The sequence below is a fragment of the Nicotiana tabacum genome, chromosome 8 (genome assembly GCF_000715075.1).
Source record: "Nicotiana tabacum cultivar K326 chromosome 8, ASM71507v2, whole genome shotgun sequence".
Taxonomy (NCBI): Eukaryota; Viridiplantae; Streptophyta; class Magnoliopsida; order Solanales; family Solanaceae; genus Nicotiana; species Nicotiana tabacum.
The window spans coordinates 12,659,717-12,682,807 of record NC_134087.1 but is presented as its reverse complement, the minus strand read 5'-3'; positions in this window follow the sequence as shown (position 1 = coordinate 12,682,807).

The window sequence follows — 23,091 nt, the reverse complement described above, 5'->3', positions numbered from 1 at the left end:
ATCTAACATTTATTGATATTTTAATAATTTATACGAAATATTTATGATACCATAAAATAAAAAGTATTACTCCCTCCGGTTCACTTTATTTGATTTTGTGGCCTTTTTTTTGGGCTGACAGTATTTGATTTTTTCAAATATCAAGAAAGGATTATTTTTTTTTCAAAGCTGCCCTTGAAGTAAAGAGCCTAGGAGTATTTATTGTATTTTCAATAAACAAATTAAGGTTAATAAGGTCACTTACATTATTAATCTATATATTATTATAAAAGCATGAATAATGTCGGTTTACAAAAATAACCTTATAATATTAAGCATAATAACTCATAATAAAATAACATAACCGGAATTCTAGATATTAGCATTATAATCCTATTAATTTTAGGACATAATACTACACGTTAGGAATTCTATATGATTACCTTTAGGAATCCTATTAGTATATTTACTTTCGGCTGTCTAATTCATATAAAATTAAACAAGTAAATATTTTTAGTCATGTAATCCCATTACTTTCAGGATATACTTCTTAAGAATTCTATTACTAATTTAATTTGAAAATGTATTATATTGTCCAAATCCATTTAGAAAAAAGAGAGCCTATATTATTACAAAAGCATAAATACAATATCAATATACAAAATAGCCCTAAATTATTAAATGGAAAAACTCGTACAAAAAGGACATTATTGCAATAACCTATTTTTTTTTACTACAATACCTTCTATACTAATTTTTAAAATTTAAGATTTAAAAATTAATAAATTCTATCTATTAAATTCTTATTAAAAATATGTAGGAAGGTTTAATAAAGTTAATTTCATAAGAGTCCTCTGTATTGGCAATACATTACTACTCCATAATGTCCAATATCAAAAAAAAGAAATAAAAAAAAGTAATATTAAATGGACTGTATAAAGAGTTGAAATTGAGAAAAAAAATACCCCACGATAATATATTTTTATATTATATTTGAATTATTTTTCTACTCAAATAATATTTTTTTATTAATTTTTCGTCTATATTAAAAAACACCCAATTATTAAACAATTAAGAAAATATTTAAGAATATAAATGTGTGAGAAAGAGAAAAAAAAAGGTTGGTAAGTCAATACCACTAATGATTTTATGGACATAAAGATCTAGAAGTGAAATGTCATATTAATCTTTTACTCTTTGAAAATAAAATTTATGGTGGATAAAATTATAATTAAGATTAAATATTCAAAACAAGAGATGAACTAATAATAAGATCTAAATCAACATAGAATAAATTATTTTTATGTTAAAACCAAATAATTAAATTTTTTAATTAATTATTTAGCAAGAGAATCCAATTCAATTATTTTTTAAATTCATCATATGCGTAAAATTCTTATTCAAGTTAAAAAAATCTTAGGATACATAAATTTATTCAATAGAAAGAGAGTTAGAACACAAAGTAAACAAGTTAGTATATTATTAAGAATCAAAATGATATAGAAGTGTATGAGGAAGCACAATCAAAGCTAAATCCTAATAAAAGATAAGCTTTCAAGACTATGTTACAAAGAGTCGGCTATGCTATAACGTGATTATTCTTTGTAGATGCCTCCGGCGGAATCGAAATAATATTTCTATATCATGCATTACTTGCAAATATCATATCTTCCTTCCATCTTTAAATTAAGGTTCAGACTCAATCGGCTGTCCTCTCCGATTGGCGAATGTCGAAAGAGAAGGCGAAGGAAGGAATTGATTGCATTAGTCTCAGGTCAGGGACATAGCCATGTATTACGAGATTAGGCCGATCAGAGAATGCCAATTATTAATTAATAATAAAAGAGGTATTGAATCTTTGCTTTAATAACTTTCAAAGTTGTCTTCCTCTATTGAGGCTTCTACTGGTTATCTTTACCAGCTCTATCTCCTCTACCTAATCTCCTGCGACTTCATCCTCCCGTTTTGCTCATAAGTAAGCTCTTCTCCACATTTTCAAAATTATGGTGGGAAATAAAAACCCCCCTTCTATTCAATATCTCTATGGGGTAAAAACGGAGTTAAGAAAAACTCTTGTTTATTAACTATGAATAATAATAAAGGTACTTATTTTTTTGCAAAAACTAAATATCCAATTGATAAAATTGGAAGAAAGATGACACGACCCTTTATGACTATTGCTCATTTTGAGCATAAAGCGGTTTATTCCTATCCTTATGAATGGACGAACCTTGCGGAGGAACCTTAGGTTTTGGGGGCATTGGATTCTCACCAATGTTTACGTTACTCAAGCCGATATTTTCGCTTCTGCTTCATACACCACCACTCGCGGGGAGGCTTCTCTCTAAGGCGAGGCATGGCACTATTATAATAACAAGTGGTGTACCAACAACGATTTTATTGTGAGACCACCCACATTAGATTTGATATACCTTTTCAAACAACTTAAATAACCATCACAAATATATCAAAGCAGAGCAATGATGCTAAATCTATAAGGAAAGCAAAATTGATAATATGGGATGAAGCACTAATGGCTAATTGTCAGATATATTGGATATTAATGAAATGTTTGGTGGAATTTAATGGTTTGGGAGGTAATTTATGTCAAGTACTACCAGTAGTTTCAAAATCAAAAAAAGTAGAGACTGTAAAAGTTTGCTTGCCAAAGTTATACTTCTAGCCTCAAATGAAAAATATTTAACTAACAAGAAATATAAAGTAAGAACAGATCCAGTATTCAGTGTCTTCTTGCTTCGTATTGGAAACAAAGAAGAGCATCCAATAAAAGATGATTTTATTCTTCCTGAACAATTGGTTATTAATCCTAATGGTAATAGTAGTGCATTTAATATGAGAAATATTTCTCTCAATAGATTAAAACACAATTTGTGCAAATTGCATGATAGAATTAAAAGCTAGCAGAAATGAATATGTTGATCAACTAAATAAAAGGTTGATTGCAAAATTTTATAGTAAAAACAAAATGTCTTTCTGTTTTTGACTCAGCAGAAAATGATACCAATAATTACTACCAAGAAGAATACTTAAATACCAAATAGCCCTCTACCACACATGTTTGTTGTCAAGTTTATTATTTCTTACTTATGTTAGTGTCACCGTATATATATTAGACTAAGTTAAAATTAATTTCTCATTTTATATAGGCTGATTTTGAAGAAAAATATGCATGCCATGCTATTGAAAAACTTCGATACGCCAAATATCTTATGTAATAGCATACATATGGTATATAGAAGTTTTGACAATAATGTCATACATGCAAAAATTATGATACTGGTCAATGTGCTTCTAAGTATATTCTTATCCCCGAATTCAAATTTCATCTTTCGAAACTAAGGAATATCCTTTTAAATTTGCGTGAAAATAATTTTTAGTATGCTTATGTTTTGCAAATATAATAAATAAAACACAAGGACAAACATCCTAAATATTAGACTATAGTTATCGCAATAAGTTTTCATGCAAGAACAACTGTATGTTGCACTTTCAAGAGGGATATCAAGATCGACAACAAGAGTTATGGTTAAGGTGGAGCAACCAAAACATTATGAGGAAACATACACAAAAAAATATTGTCTATAAATGTGATAACCCAAAGGGTCATCTTTCGTTTTAGAATCCGATTTCGTATTCCGAGGCCTTAAAAATCTTATTTTTATTTTCTTCGATTTGCGTGCGCAGTCCGAGATCATTTTCGGAAAGCCTTTATGTGAAATTTAAGAAAAATATTGAATTTTGCCTTTAAAATTTATTAAAGTTGACTTCGGTCAATATTTTTGGTAAATGGACCCGAACCCGTGAGTTGATGGTCCTGTAGGGTCCGTAGTAAAATATAGGACTTGGGCATGTGCCGGGAATCGAATTCCAAGGTCCTTAGCCCGAGAAATGAATTTTTGAAGAAAATTGTTTGTTGGAAAATATAAGAATTTTTAGAAACGGAATAGTGTGTGATTTCGTTGGTATTGGGCCCGTATTTTGGTTTCGAAACCCGATACATGTTTAATATAGTATTTATGTCATTTCTATGAAATTTGGTGAGAAACAAGACTGATTTGACATGATTCGGATGTCCGATTGTGAAAATAGAAAATTTAAAGTTCTTAAGGATTTCATGAGTTTTGGTATTAAATTCGTCGTTTAAGATGTTATTTTGGGCGATTTGATCGCACGATCAAGTCCGTATAATATTTTTAGACTTATGTGCATGTTTGGTTTGGAGCCCCGGAGGCTCGGGTGAGTTTTGGATAGGCCACAGAGTGTTTTGGACTTAGGAAAACAAAATGTTGCAAGTTCAGTTCTGGTGTTGGCCTCTAATCTTGCAATTGCGAGACCAGAGTTCGCATTTGTGAAGCCTGACAGTATTGCAATTGTGAGCCACTCATCGCAAATGCGAAGAGTAGCTGGGTCAATAGTCTTCGCAATTGTGAAGAACTCTTCGCATTTGCGAAGTAATGCTAGGAGGGGTATTGGTCGCAAATGCGATCATTTAGTTGCATTTGCAGAGGATGATGTTGGAATTTATGAACTTTCCTTCGCATTTGCGAAGGCAGCAAAAATGTGAGGGGTTCGCATTTTCGATACTTTCCTCGCATTTGCGAGCTTCGCAAATGCGAAGCTCAGGTCACAAATGCGAAGCTCAGGTCACAAATGCAACATCTGCAACTAAGTAAAAGGGTCTTGGACGGGATTTTTCATTCATTCTTCAAATTTTCAAAACCTAAGCTAAGTGGCGATTTTCCTAGAGCAAGTTCTTCCCCAAATCATAGGTAAATGATTCTTAACTCAATTCCTTCAATCTATTTCATCTTTGGGTAGAATTTAGGAATTTTAGAATTTCAAAATTTGGGGAGTTAAACCTCAAATTGAGGTCGGATTCCTAAACCAATTGCATATCCGGGTTCAGGGGCGAATGAATAATCGGATTTTGGTCCGAACTTCGAGTTCTGACCAAGTGGTCCCGGGGTCGATTTTTAACTTTTTGGAAAAAATATTGGGAAATCTATAATTAAGCATTGGAGTTGAGTTCTTTAGCATTTATTGATGTTATTAAGTTAATTATGACTAGATACAAGCGGATTGGAGGTAGAATCGAGAGGTAAAGCAGTATTTGAGGCATAAGTTTGGCCGTGGAATCGAGGTAAGTGTTATGGCTAACCTTAGCTTGAGGGATTAAGTATTGCTTGCCCTATTTGCTACTTGTTAGTTGTTGAGTATGACTTATAGGTGTGGTGAAAAGTATCTATACGTTGTTGTTGGGTCATAGCATGCGAGTGAGTTCTGTACTTGTGACAGTTGTGTTTCTTTATACGTATTATCCCTGCTTAAACTAGTTATTGTTCATGTTAACAAGTTTTACTATGTTGTTCCTGTTTTGGATATTGGGTGAGTATTGGCTCGAGTTGAGATTTCTATTGTGAAGTTAAATGATGAAACAAAGTTGTTTGATTGTGATGCCCTTGCCGTGTTGTTATTGTTTCTGCTGTTGTTATGGTGAGGAAGAGTGATAAAGCACGAAGGGTGATGCCGTGCACATTTCTATTATTGATTGCATGTTGAAGATTGAGAGTAAAAGCACGAAGGGTGATGCCGTGCAAATTTCTGTTTGTTGTGTTTATTGTTATTATCGGTTCAAAGTGTTTTAGTTGTTTAAGATTCCTTTACTGCTGTGATTCTTCATGTTGGAACCCTCATAGTATGTTGCCCCTTCCTGTTCATTTCTGCTTAACTTTTATTATTGTTATACTATTAGTATATTGATTAACTGCACAGTTTTATGTTGTTTGTTGTGTCCTAGCCTCGTCACTACTTCATCGAGATTAGGCTCGTCACTTACATGTGGTCGATTGTACTGATACTGCACTCTACACTTTCTGTGCAGATCTCGGTACTGGACCATACTGATCAGAGTTCGAGGTTACTGCCTTCAGTCCATAGGAGAGCCGAGGTAGATCTGCCAGCGTTCGCTGACCCTGGAGTCCCCTTCTTCTGTCTTAGATTTCTATCTCTTTTAATTTCGAGAATAACTGTATTTCTTTTAAACCAGTATTTGTAGAAATTCTTAGATGTTAGTGAAATTGTGACACCAGATCATTCGAGTAGCCTTGTTTTAGAATTTTGAACTGTTATGAAACTTCCACACTTTATATCTGCTTAGCTTTAGTTATTATTTATTATTATTTGGGTTAATAATTAATGCGTTAGAAATGTATCTGTTGGCTTGCCTAGCTTTCAAAAGTAGGCACCATCACGATCTCGACGGTGAAAAATCTGGATCGTGATAAGTTGGTATCAGAGCACTAGGTTGCCTAGGTCTCACAATTCACGAACAAGCTAGGTAGAGTCTGAGGGATCAGTACGGAGACGTCTGTGCTTATCCCCAAGAGGCTACAAAGTTTAGGAATAACTTCACATCTATTCTTCTCTATCGTGCGGTTTGATTTCTCAATGCTAATTGAACTCCTACTCTATTCTTTCATAGATAGCGAGAACTTGTACAGCTTCATCAACTGATCAGCAGCCCGAGACCCCAGCGGCAGCTCCTATGAGGGGCAGAGGACAAGGCCGAGGCACGGCTCAACCCAGAGCAGCAGCACCAGCGGTAGAGCCTCAGGTAGAGTTTGATGATGAGGTTCCGGCCCAGACCATTCCAGCAAAGCCAGCTTAGGCTCCAAAGGGGTTCATCACTACTCCGGTACTTCAGGACGCTTTGGTCCGTATGGTGGGCCTTATAGAGAGTGTTACTTAAGCCGATATACTTCCTATAGCACCATCCGTCTCTCGAACTGGGGGAGGAGCACATACTCCTGCTACTCGCACTCCGGAGCAGATGGCTCCCCCGTTTCAGACTCCAGCATCTCAGCCAGTTGGGGTAGTTCCACCGGGTGTTGTAGCTCAGACCGGTGATGGATCAACTATGTCTTCAGATGCTTTGGAGATTGGACAGGCTCACCAAGCTTTTCACTATTACCTATAGCGGTACATCTTCATAGGATCCCTAGGACTATTTGGATAGTTGTTATGAGGTTCTACGGAACATAGGGATAGTGGAGTCCAATGGGGTCGACTTTGCTGCTTTTTGTTTGTCAGGTTCCGCCAAGAAATGGTGGATAGATTATTGTTTGGCCGGACCAGCTGGGTCGCCTACTTTGACTTGGGATCAATTCTCTCAGCTATTTCTCGAGAAGTTCCTTCCTGTCACTCAGAGAGAGGAGTACCGCAGGCGGTTCAAGCGTCTTCAGTAGGGTTCTATGACTATCACCCAGTACGAGACGAGGTTTATTGATTTGGCCCGTCATACTCTTCTTATACTCCCCACCGTGAGAGAGAGGGTGAAGAGGTTTATTGAGGGACTCGCTCAGCCTATTAGATTGCAGATGGCTAAGGAGACAAGGAGCGAGATTTCTTTTCAAGATGCCGCCAATGTGGCCAGGCGGGTTGAGATGGTTCTAGCTCAGGGAGCGGTCAGGGGTCTAACAAGAGGCCTCACCATTCTAGTAGATTTAGTGGTTCCTCGTCTGGAGGCAAGGATTCATTTGGTATGGGCCATCCTCCCAGGCCGTTTTATTTAGCACTTCAGGCTTCTCACGGTGCTCCAGGTGGTCGTGGTTCTTATATGCAGTATTCTGATCAGCTACCCTACAGTGCACCACCATCTCCTATCAGTACACCTCCACTCCAGAGTTTTCAGGGTGGTTCGTTAGGCCGTCAGGGTCAGTTTCAGGGTCAGCAGTCTCAGCTTCCGAAGTCTTGTTATACTTGTGGCGATCCGAGGCACATTGCTAGATTTTGCCCTTGAGCGTTGAGCAGTTCTCAACATCAGGGTTCTCGTGCCATGGTTCTGGCATGGGGTGTTCCACCGCCCGCTCAGCCAGCTAGAGGTAGGGGTTAGGCAGCTAGAGGTGGAGGTCGAGGTGTTAGAGGTGGAGGTTAGACCACTAGAGGTGGAGGCCAGCCAGCAGGAGGCCATCCTAGGGATGTAGTTCAGAGTGATGGGGACCAACCCTAATGTTATGCTTTCCCTGCTAGGCCTGAGGCTGAGTCCTCCAATGCAGTTATCACAAGTACTGTTCTGGTTTGTAGTAAAGATGCTTCAGTTCTGTCTGATCCAGGGTCTACATACTCATAGTAGAGATGCTTCAGTCCTATGTGTCTTCTTATTTTGCTTCATATTTGGTTATGCCTCGTTTTTCTTTAAGTGCTCCCATATATTTGTCCACGCCGGTGGGTAATTATATTATTGTAGATCGTGTCTATCATTCGTGAGTGGTTATTATTAGGGGTCTTGAGACTAGTATAGACCTCCTATTTCTCGATATGGTGGATTTCGATGTCATTTTGGGGATGGATTGGCTGTCACCCTATCATGCCATATTGGATTGTCATGCCAAGATTGTGACCTTAGCCTTACCGGGATGGCCTCAATTGGAGTGGAGATGGACTCATGGTCATTCTACCAGCAGGGTTATCTCATATATGAAGGTTCGACATATGGTCGAGAAGGTGTGTTTGGCTTATGTTCGTGATTCTAGTGCTGAGGTTCCTTCGTTGGATTCTGTGCCAGTTGTCCAGGAGTTTCCAGAGGTATTTCCTGCAGACCTGCCAAGGATGCCACCCGACAGAGATATTGACTTTTGTACTGATTTGACTACGGGCACTCAGCCTATTTCTATTCTGCCATATCGTATGACCCTGTCAGAGTTGAAAGAATTGATAGAACAGTTGCAAGACCTACTTGATAAGGGCTTTATCAAACCTAGTGTCTCTCCTTGGGGTGCGCCAATATTGTTTGTTAAGAAGAAGGATGGATCGATGAGGATGTGCATAGATTACCGACAGTTAAACAAAGTTACCATTAAGAACAAGTATCCATTACCGAGTATTGATGATTTATTTAATCAGCTTCAGGGTGTCAGGGTGTTTTCGAAGATTGATTTGAGGTATGACTACCATCAGTTGAGGATTAGGGCATCCGATGTCCCTAAGACAGCTTTTCGGACTCGATATGGGCATTATGAGTTCTTAGTGATGTCATTTGGGTTGACAAATGCCCCAACAACATTTATGGATTTGATGAACCGAGTGTTCAAGACCTATTTGGATTCCTTTGTGATTGTGTTCATTTATGATATCTTGATATACTCCCGCAGCCGAGAGGAAAACGAGCAATATCTTCAGATTGTTCTTCAGACTCTAAGAGACAGCCAATTATATGCTAAGTTTTTGAAATGTGAGTTTTGGTTGAGTTTAGTGGCGTTCTTGGGTCATGTTGTATCAACAGAGGGTATTCAGGTGGATCCTAAGAAGATTGAGGCAGTCAAGGACTAGCCTAGACCCACATCAGCTACAGAGATCTGTAATTTCCTAGGTTTGGCGGGTTACTACCGTTAGTTTTCTGGAAGGGTTTTCATCTATAGTAGCCTCGATGACTAGGTTGACCTAGAAGGGTGCCTAGTTCAGGTGGTCGGATGGGTGTGAGGTGAGCTTTCAGAAGCTTAAGACAACTTTGACCTCGACGTCGATGTTGGTATTTCCCGCAGGTTTAAGGCCATATACAGTATATTATGACGCATCTCGTATTAGACTTGGTGCGGTGTTGATGCAGAATGACAAGGTTATTGCATATGCTTCGCGACAGTTGAAGATCCACGAGAATAATTATGCAGTTCATGATTTGGAGCTAGTAGCCGTTATTCACGCGCTAAAGATTTGGAGGCATTATTTATATGGCGTGTCATGTGAGGTGTTCACGGATCACAAGAGTCTGCAGTATTTGTTCAAGTAGAAGAAGCTAAATTTGAGGCAGGGGAGGTGGTTGGAGCTATTGAAAGACTATGATATCACCATCTTGTATCATCTGGGAAGGCTAATGTAGTGGTCTATGCTTTGAGTAGGAAGTCAACCATTATGGGCAGCCTTGCGTATATTCCAGTCGGTGAGAGACCGCTTGCTTTGGATGTTCAGAATTTAGCCAATCAGTTTGTGAGGTTGGATGTTTCTGAGCCCACTGTGTTCTAGCTTGCACAGTTGCTCGTTATTCATTATTTGTGCATATAAAAGATCAGCAGTATGATGATCCTCATTTGCTTGTCCTTAGGGACACAGTATGGCACGAAGGTGCCAAGCAGGTTACAGTTGGAGATGACAGAGTTTTGAGAATGCAGGGTCGAGTTTGTGTGCCTAATGTGGATGGACTTCGTGAGTTTATTCTAGAGGAGAATCGTAGTTCCCGGTATTCTATCCATACGGGCGCCGCTAAGATGTATCAGGACTTGCGGCAGCATTATTGGAAGAGGAGGATGAAGAAGGATATTGTTGCGTATGTGGCTTGGTGTTTGAATTCTCAGCAGGTAAAGTACGAGTATTAGAGACCTGGTGGTTTGCTTTAGAAGATTGAGATTCCTGAGTAGAAGTGGGAGCGTATTACTGTGGACTTCATTGTTGGACTCCCACAGACTCAAAAAAAGTTCAACGTAGTGCGTGTTATTGCGGATAGGCTGACTAAGTCAGCGCATTTCATTCCTGTGGCAGTTTCCTATTCTTCGGAGCGGTTGGCAGAGATCTATATTCGTGAGATCGTTCACCTTCATGGTATGCCAATGTCTATCATTTTTGACCGAGGTACGCAATTTACCTTTCCTTTCTAGAAGGCAGTGCAACGTGAGTTGGGTACGCGGGTCGAGTTGAGCACAACATTTTATCCTCAGACGGACAGACAGTCCGAGCGTACTATTCAGATTTTGGAGGATATGCTCCACGCATGTGTTATTGACTTTGGAGGTTCTTGGGATCAGTTTTTGCCGTTAGTGGAGTTTGCCTACAACAACAGTTATCAGTCGAGCATCCAGATGGCTCCCTATGAGGCATTATATGGTAGATGGTGTCGGTTGCCGGTTGGATGGTTTGAGCCGGGAGAGGCTCGGTTATTGGGTACGGATTTGGTACAGTATGCCTTTGATAAGGTTAAAATCATTCAGGATATACTTCGTACAGCTCAATCCAGGCAAAAGAGTTATGTTGACCGTAAGGTTCGTGATGTGGCATTCATGGTCGGAGAGCGAGTGTTGCTTCGGGTATCGCCCATGAAGGGCGTGATAAGATTTGGGAAGAAGAGCAATCTAAGCCCTAGGTTCATCGGGCCTTTTGAAATCCTTGATCGAGTGGGAGAGGTGGCTTACAGACTTGCGTTGCCGCCAGGTTTATCAGCTGTGCATCCAGTGTTTCATGTGTCCATGCTTCGGAAGTATCACGACGATCCATCCCACGTGTTAGACTTCAGCACTGTCTAGTTGGACAAGGATTTGACTAACGAGGAAGAGCCAGTAGCTATTCTAGACCAGCAGGTTCGACAGTTAAGATCAAAGAGTTACCCTTCGGTTCATGTGCAGTAGAGAGGTCATCCTGTTGAGGCAACTACCTGAGAGTTCGAGTCCGATATGCGAAGCAGATATCCCCATCTTTTCACCGACTCAGGTATTTTTCTATGTCCGTTCGAGGATGAATAATTATTTTAGAGGTGGAGAATGTGATGACCCAAAGGGTCATCTTTCGTTTTAGAATCTGATTCCGTGTTCCAAGGCCTTAAAAACCTTATTTTCATTATCCTCGATTCGCGTGCGTAGTCCAGGCACGTTTCTAGAAAGCCTTTATGTGAAATTTAAGAAAAATATTGAATTTTGCCTTTAAAATTGATTAAAGTTGACTTCGGGCAATATTTTTGGCAAATGGACTAGGACCCGAACCCGGACCCGTGATTTGACGGTCCCATAGGGTCCGTAGTAAAATATGGGACTTGAGCGTGTGCCCAGAATCGAATTCCGAGGTCCCTAGCCTGAGAAATAAATTTTTGAAGAAAATTATTTGCTGGAAAATATAAGAATTTTTAGAAATGAAATAGTATGTGATCTCATTGGTATTAGGCCCGTATTTTTGGTTCCGGACCCCGTGCAGGTTTGATATAGTATTTAAGTCGTGTTGTGAAATTTGGTGAGAAACATGACTGATTTGATGTGATTCGGACACCCGATTGTGAAAATAGAAAATTCAATGTTCTTAAGGATTTCATGAGTTTTGGTGTTAAGTTCGTTGTTTAAGATGTTATTTTGGCGATTTTATCGCACGAGCAAGTTCGTATAATATTTTTAGACTTGTGTCCATGTTTGGTTTGGAGCCCTGGGGGCTCGGGTGAGTTTTGGATAGGTCACAGAGTGTTTTGGACTTGGAAAAAAAATGTTGCAGGTTCAGTTCTGGTGTTTGCCTCTGATCTCGCAATTGCGAGACTAGAGTTCGCATTTGCGAAGCCTGACAATGTTGAAATTGCGAGCCACTCATCACAAATGCGAAGAGTAGCCGGGCCAATAGTTTTCGCAATTGCGAAGAACTCTTCGCATTTGCAAAGTAAAGTTGGGAGGGGTATTGGTTACAAATGCGATCATTTAGTAGCATTTGCGAAGTAAAGTTGGGAGGGGTATTGATTACAAATGCGATCATTTAGTAGCATTTGCGGAGGATGATGTTCGCATTTGCGAACTTTCCTTCGCATTTGTGAAGGCATCAGAAATATGAGGGGTTTGCATTTGAGATACTTTCCTCGCACTTGCAAGCAAATGCGACATCTGCAGCTGAGTAAAAGGGTCTTGGACAAGATTTTTCATTCATTCTTCAAATTTTCAAAACCTAAACTCCATGAGGCGATTTCCTAGAGCAAGTTCTTCCCCAAATCATAGGTAAATGATTCTTAACTCAATTCCTTCAATCTATTTCATCTTTTTATAAGACTTATTCACAAAATCTAGGGATTTTCATGGGAAATTAGATGTTTTTGGGTAGAATTTAGGAATTTCAAAATTTCAAAATTGGGGGATTTAAACCTCAAATTGAGGTCGGATTCCTAAACCAATTGTATATCTGGGCTTGGGGGTGAATGGGTAATCGAGGTTTGGTCCGAACTTCGAGTTCTAACCAAGCGGGTCCGGGGTCGATTTTTGACTTTTTAGGGAAAATATTGGGAAACCTATAATTAAGCATTGGAGATGAGTTCTTTAGAATTTATTGATGTTATTAAGTTAATTATGACTAGATACAAGCAAATTGGAGGTGGAATCGAGAGGTTAAGTGGTATTTGAGGCTTGAGTTTGACCGTGGAATCAAGGTAAGTGGTGTGGCTAACCTTAGCTTGAGGGATTAGGTATTGTTTGTCCTATTTGCACTTGTTAGTTGTTGAGTAGGACGTATAGGTATGGTGACGAGTATCTATACGTTATTGTCGGCATGTGAGTGAGTTTTGTACTTGTGATAGTTGTGTTTCTTTATACGTATTATCCCTGCTTAAACTAGTTATTGTTCATGTTAACAAGTTTTACTATGTTGTTCCTGCTTTGGATATTGGGTGAGTATTGGCTCGAGCTGAGATTTCTATTGTGAAATTAAATGATGAAATAAAGTTGTTTGATTGTGATGCCCTTGCTGGGTTGTCATTGTTTCTTCTATTGTTATGGTGAGGAATAGTGATAAAGCACGAAGGGTGATGCCATGCACATTTATATTATTCATATGGTGAGCAAGAGTGATAAAGCACAAAGGGTGATCCGTGCACATTTACATTATTCATATGGTGAGGAAGAGTATAAACCACAGAAGGTGATGGCGTTCACGTTTTTATTATTAATTGCATGGTGAGGATTGGGAGTAAAATCACGAAGGGTGATGCCGTGCAAATTTCTATTTACTGTGTTTATTGTTATTATCAGTTCAAAGTGTTTTAGCTATTTAAGATTCCTTTACTACCGTGATTCTTCATGTTGGAACCCCCATAACATGTTGCCCCTCCCCGTTCATTTCTGCTTAACTTTTATTACTGTTATCCTGTTAGTATATTGATAAACTGCACAGGTTTATGTTGTTTGTCGTGTCCTAGCCTCATCACTACTTCGCCGAGGTTAGGCTCGGCACTTACCAGTACATGAGGTCGGTTATACTGATACTGCACTCTACACAAAATTCAAACTCCAGCATATTATGCTAGAATTTTTCTGGATTGCTAAGGGTGTTTACGTTCAGATTTTATCTTTATATAAAAAACTGGTTAAATTTAGATTACTTTTAAAACTCTAATAGTTTTTTAATTATCGGTTGTAAATCTGACTATTTCTGATTCCCCCTTGTATTTCATATTGGACACACTTGTAAAAAATAAGAATCGTTCTATATCTTTCAAATATTGTTGCTACTTATCTCAATATTATTGCTCGACCAAGTTTTTCAAATTTAAGGTTTAACGGTTGTTCGACTAATCCCATTCTAGAATGGTTTTAAATTTCTTGTTGTTAATAATTATGTGCCAGTATATGTGGTTTAATTTTGCCATTTCGGTAAGGGTCCAAGGTTCAACCCTTGTTAAGACCAAATCTATAAAATTAAAATAAGGTACCCTATAGGACTCAGATCCCATGTCCTCTAATAAATTTGAAGGTTGAACCAGTGTGCCAAAGCCAATTTTCATGTAAAGTGGTGTCATTCCTTTGCATTTTTGTTAAATATTTGATTTTTGTACTATTCACAGATATATATTAAGTAAAAAGTTTCGACGAAGCCTCCGCCCCTGATAATCATTGTAGATATATTAATAATGTTTATTCACATATTTGTATTTCTTGTTACACCTTCTTATGATCAGGGGCGGCTCATGTCACGACCCAAAATCCATTAAAGACCGCGATGGCGCCGGACACCACTGTCAGACAAGCCAACACCAAAAAATTAATTAAATCCTCACTTTAGTATTTTTGAAATCGTTTCTTTTTCTAACATTAAACAATATATAATGAACTACACTGAGTAAATAATAATGTCTTTAACCAATTTAAATACTGAAAAATCCCATAATCACCTCAAAACCCGATGTCACAAGTCCGTGAGCAATTTCTTGAAATTTAAAATGTAATACAATAACTGTCCGGAATATAAATTGGACAAAAAACAAAATACAATACTCTGAAGGAGACTCTGCTGGCTGTGAGTTGTCTCGAGAGATGCAGCTCACCTAAGTCTCCGTATCAACCATACAGCTGCACCCAACGAGGCCACTAGACATACATGTGGCTGTTCAATAAAAATGCACAACAAGTGTAGTATGAGTACGAAAGCAACACGTACCCAGTAAGTATCCAGTCTAACCTCGAAGAAGTAGTGACGAGAGGTCGACTTCGACACTTACTAGTGGTCCAATAATATCAAATACAGTAGAAAAGTGAATAAATATGAAACATTACTCCCTTCTTTAGAACTTTTTGATAAAGCTCTCAACTAGCAAGTTCCCTTTGTAATCGGAGCATATATATAAAGATATAGTGGATATCATCAAGAGGTTGTCATAAATCAAATCAGGGAAAAACCCTAAGATACACCGGCTTCTAGCCAAATTTTACGCACGAATTCCATCAAAATGATGTATATATATAGGAAATGCCGAGGCGTATGACCCGATCCAACATAAAAGTAAACTGTACACTGCCGAGGGTCGAACGACGCGAACCATAGATGCATCTATTAACCTGCCGAGGCGAACGGCCCGCTTCCATGAGAGTGTGGTACATAAGTCCTGCCAATGCGAATTGCCCGATCCCATAAGAGTAATAGAAGGAAATACCCCGCCTGCGAATCATACGTGCGAAGCGGTTAAATATAATTTACGAAATTTCCCTGCTCGCGAATCATACATGCGACACGGTCAAATATAATTTATTAATAAATCAAAATCCTTTTTTTGATTTCTTTCAAAATAAGGACAATTCAACGTGAAACTTTTAAAGAAATTTTCCCCGCTCGTGAAATGCACATACGACGCAGTTACACATAGATCTCTTAAGTTATTATAATATTTCTCAATTCGTTCGAAAATATGAAGTTTCACGGAATTCCTTAAAATCTTTAATTCCTCAATTCAAATGCCTTTTAACATAATTATTACGAAATCCTAATCATTTTTCTTCTCAAGACAACAATAACATAAATTAACAACAATATCAACAAAGCATGATGTAAGCCTAAAACTACCCAGACATAGGCATAACTAGTAGCTACATACGGAATCTCGTCACCTCGTGCGCACTTAGCCTCCCACAATTAGAAGCACATAATAATTTAGTTTACATATGAGGATAATTCCCTCTTACAAGGTTATAAAGGAGACTTACCTCGCTCCGAAGTTCCATAACTGGCTTTGAAGCCATTCCGACGACTCAAATCGATGCACAACACTCCACGACTAGCCAATAATTGAGAAAATCCATAAAATATATGTTTAATACTCACAACAATTCAATTTAGATAAATTCCTAACTCCGCTCGAAAAGTTGACAAAATCGCACTAGGGCTCACGTGCCCGATTCCAAAATTCTTCGAAGATAAAGTTTACCCATAATCTCACGAACTTAAATATATAATTTATTCTCAACTCCATGCCCAAAATCGTGGTCAAAATCCAAAAATACTAAATTTTTGGTTTTCTACTAAAACCCCACAATTTCTACTAATTTCCATGTTCGATTCCATGCATAATCATGTAGTTAACTCAAAACTAGTATAAACCACTTACCTCATACTTGGTGATGAAAATGGCACTCCCAAGTTGCTCCTAAAATCGGCTCCCATGAAAAATTTGAGATAAAATGAGCCAAAACCCGTTTTGCAAACTTATAGGCTGCCCAGACGACCTTCATCGTGAACGCGTCCATGCCCTCGCGTTCGCTAAGCCCAACAACTCAAGTCCAGGAATTTACTCTCCACATTCGCATAAGCCATAAGACCTTAGGCCTAGCTCCCTATTTGCTTCTACACGTTCGCGACTCTCCTCTCGCGTTCGCGTAGGTTCCTTAAGCCAACCCTTCCCGTTCGCAAAATCCAAAACCCAGAAGCCTCCACATTCCCTCTTCGCGAATGCAGGACTTCCTTCGCGTTCGCGAAGAAGGAAACCAGACACCGGCAGCTGAAATCCAAAACAACTCTAATTGATCCGAAACCACCCCGAAACACACCCGAGGCCCTCGGGATCCCATCCAATCACACAACCTAGTCCCATAACATCACACGGACTTGCTCGAGGCCTCAAATCACATCAAACAACATTGAAACCATGAATCGCACTCCAATTCAAGCTTAGTGGACTTTAAAATTTCCAACTTCTACATTCAATGCAAAACCTATCTAATCACATCCGATTGATCTCAAATTTTGCACACAAGTCGTATTTGACATTACGGACCTATTCCAACTTCCGGAATCGAAATCCGACCCCGATATCAAAAAGTCTACTTCCGGTTAAACTCCTCAAAAACCTTCAAATTTCTAACTTTCGCCAAATGACCCCAAAATGACCTACAGACCTCCGAATCCACTTCTGGACGCGCTTCTAACACTAAAATCATCATATAGAGCTATTCTCAGGTTCGGAATCCCAAACGGACATTGATAATATTGAGATGCACTTTAACCCAAATTTATGAAATTCTTCCAAAATGTTAACTTCAACAATAGGCGCCGAAACGCTTCCGGGTCATCCAAAACTCGATCTGGACATATGCCACACTCCAAAATCATCATACGAACCTGTTAGAACCTTTAAATCCCGATTCTGAAGCCGTTTACTCTAAAATTCAATCTTGGTCAATTCTTTCAACTTAAAGCTTCCAAAAGGAGAATTTTCTTTCCAAAACAACTCCGAACTTCCCAAAATTTAATTCCGACTATGTGTACGAGTCATAATACTTGAAGTGAAGATGCTCATGGCCTCAAACTGCTCAACGACACGCTAGAGCTCAAAACGACCCATCGGGTCGTTACATTCTCTCCCACTTAAACATATGTTCCTCCTCGAACGTGCTGAGAAGTGCACTGGAGTAGTCCGACATTATTGCTTAACACCCATGCACCTACCTATGCTACCACAACTCAGTTGAGCACATTAGCTCAATCAAATCTGAAGATATTCCTCTTTTTCAAGCAAATAAGCTTAGAGTCCAATTTCAACATCCGGAATTCTCTGCCAGGCCTGCTTCCAGCATACGAACACCGTATCAATCACCACACAATGTACCAGAACATGACTGCATACCTTTGCTGAGTTCACACCTTGCACCGCATCATTCACATGACCATAATAACATTTTCTGATCATAATAGCTGACATTCCCCGAATTTGATGCTCGCAATACAGCCCATGACATATATGAGTCATGCTCCAACTCTCGCAATACCGCCATGACGGAAGAGACGCAGAAACTCATAACCAACTGCCGAGTCGACAACTCATTGAGTCTATACTCCTAACAAGAACCATTACCTCATTCCGAACGAAATAATGGTATTTGCTCTTTAATATATTTCATATAATCCGTTCGCACTGATCCTAGATCCAATAATCTCATCTCACCCAGTACAAGCTGCTCAGGCAATAAGCCACCCCAAACATGACCAAAAGTCCCATATGATGCCAAAATGTGCCAATAGGCTACAAACTTGAACGTGGTACACAAGGAAATCGAACTCTGGAAGGGACTACTCAACTCACGCAACTAATTAGACCACCGAAAAGGTGTTGTAAGCCTTCCTCAAAAAAATGGGAAACAAAACACACAAAATAGAATGTAGGGGACTATACTCAACATTTCATTGTTGCGATGTGCAACTCGATCCCATCAACATATCCGTGGCAGCGTGCCACCCGATCCACACATAGAATCTTTATAAGGAGATACATACCGAGCTAGAGTGCTCATTACTACAAAATACCAAATATCGGCCACACGCACGCTAAGTGCATAATACCATCCATGGGGAGATAGATAGTGCCATACGCTACAAAACTCAAGCATAACTGGGGTGTGATATATGATCTGAATCTCAAGAGGCATCCTGCTCATATAACACCATCGCTACGCGGAACCTCAACACATAAGAGAATTATCAAGCCGTTTCATAACTCACACGGCACACTATAGTATTACATGAAATAGCCGACGATAATAACATCCCACGTCCGAATACTCCTCTATAAGGAGCGCTATGTGTAAATGAACATATCTAGCCTGATATAGAGCCCATATTCATATTTAAATCCATCCACAGACCACAAGCTGATTTTGATCGCACCATACTAGGCTAATAACCTTTCAAAGGTCCACAATAACCCTTTTTTCCCAATAACACACAAGAACAACCATCATAACTGGGACAACTTCCGCAGTCCACAACCAAATGAAACGAGCACCCTCCAAGCGTAAATTCTCAAATAAGCGATATTACCACATTCTTCATACTTGGTTTAAATCTTCAATCAATCAAGTGACTACTTGTCACACTTATACAATCTTCCCGTGAGACACGCTCTCACGATCTTCCGCATCAGGTAACAAGTCTGCACATCCTTACCACCGGCCACAAAATGCTGTAAAGCAAGCCAAGAATACACAAATCATTACATGAAGCCTCTTGCACAAGGCACTGATCTCAGGTGACGCTGAACATAATACCAACTTACTTAAACATCTAAATCTTTTCCTTCTCATCCGAACTCGTGATATCCTTGTCAATACCGAGCTGCAACCTTAACCCTTAACTGTCAATTTTCATGCCGCTCACTGCACCTAACCTGCCCATACGCGATAGTATAAGAATTTCATCCTAACTCCTAAACCACTCATAGATTAAACACTTCATCATATAGAAGCCTTTCACTTAACTCATTTCAGGAGAACCATAACAACACGCGAGTAAATTCTCATGACCGTAGAATACGCAAATCCTCAAATAGTGGTTTATACTACCATAACCCTTCCAGGATTCGCCTACATATAACATGACATAATACTTGAATACTCCCAGATAAAATCAATAACAGTGGCCACTAAGCCTCGAACGTACCATCATAAATCACATGCATAACTAAATTACACTAAAGGAACTGATCACTGCCACCAATATGCCAATTTAACCATGGCTAACCAATCTAACTTCCTCTAATTTATCCTTAATTTGTCTTAAAAAATAATAATAAATCCATTCAACACATAACGAACTCAATCCGCACTTATCCCGAGGGGCCTTGTATCACGAGACCATGCTATCTCAAATCCCACGAACCATCTCATACCCTCCTTGTGCGCATATTTGCACCCTCAACCGGTACACCCATTCTGAAATTCCTCTACGAATCCGAAGTCATTTTCTCTCATTTCCTCAAATGTTACACTACAAGCCGAAGATATCATAGAACATTCCAAGCCTCTTTTCATATTCCGCTGCAAAAGCTCGATTCTTAACCATACTTATGGACACGAAATCCTTAGGCACCACACTTTAACCTTTGAATCCACTAGGACCATGTTGCACTCCATATTTTTGTACATAAAAATACGCCATAAATAAATTAATGAGAGCTCGAAAGTGAGATGTCATGTTTCCAGTACTACATTACGACGATGTTGCACCCTGTAGTATTGTACGATGAATTTGTCGTAAGATAATTGACATCAGTCCAAGGAAAAGAATATTTGGAGATTATAAGGATTATGCTATTTCAACCAAGTAACAAGTAAATTTGTGAAGGTGAGAGGGGAAGCAAGTCAAAGAAAATGAATTTTCGTCCAAGTTTGGCATGTTGGGATAAAATACGGCCCAAGCTAAAATACTCGGTATTTATGGACTAGTACCATACGAGGTACCACATGACCATAATAGTAAGGTGTATAAGGTATGTGAAAAGTATTTTAAGTAAGTGGGAATATTTAAGTAAGTGGGAATAATTCTTAATTTTGCATGTAATTGATTAATTATCGGGTACCAGGACATTACCCAATTAACTAATAAGTGGATAAATACTTAATAAATTATACCCTAGTAACGTGGCAGCATAAAATAATTCTTAGTCATTTTAAGTAATGAGGTGGCTACCTTAGAACTTTATAGGAAAGATTGATTCTGATTCCATTTCTTGGTTTTGAACTTTGAATATTTCATTCCATTTTTTGGGTTGAACATTTCAAGAACAAGAGATCAAAATCGTTCAAAACATTTTTAACAATCAGAAACGTAAATTCGTTCGAACTTTTCAAAGAAGCAGAAGCTTAATTCCATTCAAATTTTGCGATTCTAAAAGAGTACGATGCAATCTTCACCAAGAATATTATACAAAATTTTCCCTACTCCAGGTATGTTAAGGCCATCCCTTCTTTCTTTTGGCATGGTCCAAATTGTACAGAAGAAAAGAGCAAACACACAGTTTTCATAAATTACTCTATTCATAGAAATACTAGGGGTGTCTATATTCTTGATTCCTCATGTGAATTATTGTTATCTTCTGTTCATGGGTCTCAAAATAATACACAGTTGAAAAAGTTTATCCGTAAGGAATATTGAGATTATTACGTATTGTTCATGTATTTCACCCATTTATACATGGGCATTGACCCATGACCAGATGACGTTATATACACGTATATATGTATATGTGATATGGAAAAAAGTTACGGCGTTATATAATGTCACACCCCAAACCTGGGCTTGGACGTAACACGACACTCGGTGCCTGACTACATGTGACCGAGTGAACCAACTGGCTGGCTGAATCAACATGTGATATCATAACATACTGAATGTGGAAGATAAACTAACACATGCTGACATACTGAAAGTCTGGATGTAATAAATTAAAGTGCGGAAATACTAATACAATTCTAAAACATATTTGCAGCCTGAAACTCTGTCTAGCCGTTACTCTAGTCTATGAAGCCTCTAATGAAGTAATTAAAACACTGACTGTCTGTAAATACTGAAAGACTATAAAGTAATGATAATGCCCCGGAAGAATAGGGGATCACCAAGTAGCTGGTACGAGAATCCTAGCGCTCTGAATCATCAACCTTGTAAGTCATTACATGCATCGTGAGATGCAGGCCCCGGGCAAAAGGGACGTCAGTACATTTAAATTGCACTGGTATGTAAAGCAACTAAAAGAAAGAATTAAAAATGCTAAAACTGAAACTAAGCTGATAACTGAGAATTGATAATTGATAATTGAAATGATAACTATTGAAATTGAAACATAGATGATAACTGGTAATTGATAACTTAACTGATAACTGATATATGATAACTGAACTGATAATTGGTGACTGAAATGATAACTGATAACTGAAATGATAACTAATAATTGAACTAAACAAAGGAAGTAAGGATATGAATACTCCATCTTCTGAAGTAAGGATACGAATACTCCCTCTTCTGAATGATGAACAACCCGTTTATCTGAATATTAAACTATGGCCTCAGGCCCAATATATATATATATATGCACAAACTGCGGCCTTGGGCCCAAGTATACGTATACATAACTGCGACCTCAGGTCCAAAATGCATAAAGCATAAACGGCGGCCTCAGGACCGAAGATGCATAAAGCATAAACTGCGGCCTCAGACCCAAATACAAGTGTTCAACATTCAGGAACTGAGAATCATACTGCAATACATGATAGTGAAATACTGAATTACACTGAGTTGCATGATACTGGAATACTGGATCACACTGAGTTACATAATACTGGAATATTGAATAGGACTAAACTAAGATATGTATTCTTGAACTAATTATGAACACTGAAACTTCAACTGTTTATGGCATACTGAGTAATCTATACTAAGACTCGGGGGGCATCAAACCCAAGTCTATATTGAATACGCATTGAGCTCATAACATTCAGAATGAAAGTGGCGAACGAGTTATGAATCTAGAGAATATAAGTTCTGCAACTATTCAAGGAACTAGGCTAAACCATATTTCTGAGGCAATTAGTAATGTTGTAAAAGAAACGTAGTGTAGGGAGAATCATTAACATTCCCAAACATAGAGAGTTAGCTTCATATACCTTAACTTCCTGCTCTTGAGCGTAATACAATATTTGCCAACCCTTTCAACTTTAATCTATATTAATACAAGTCAAAAGGATTCCATATTAGCAATAATTCTGATGTTTTGGTCACTTAAGCATTTTTTCAAACACTTGGTGACATAAATCTTTATAGTCCTTATTAGTGGTGTCT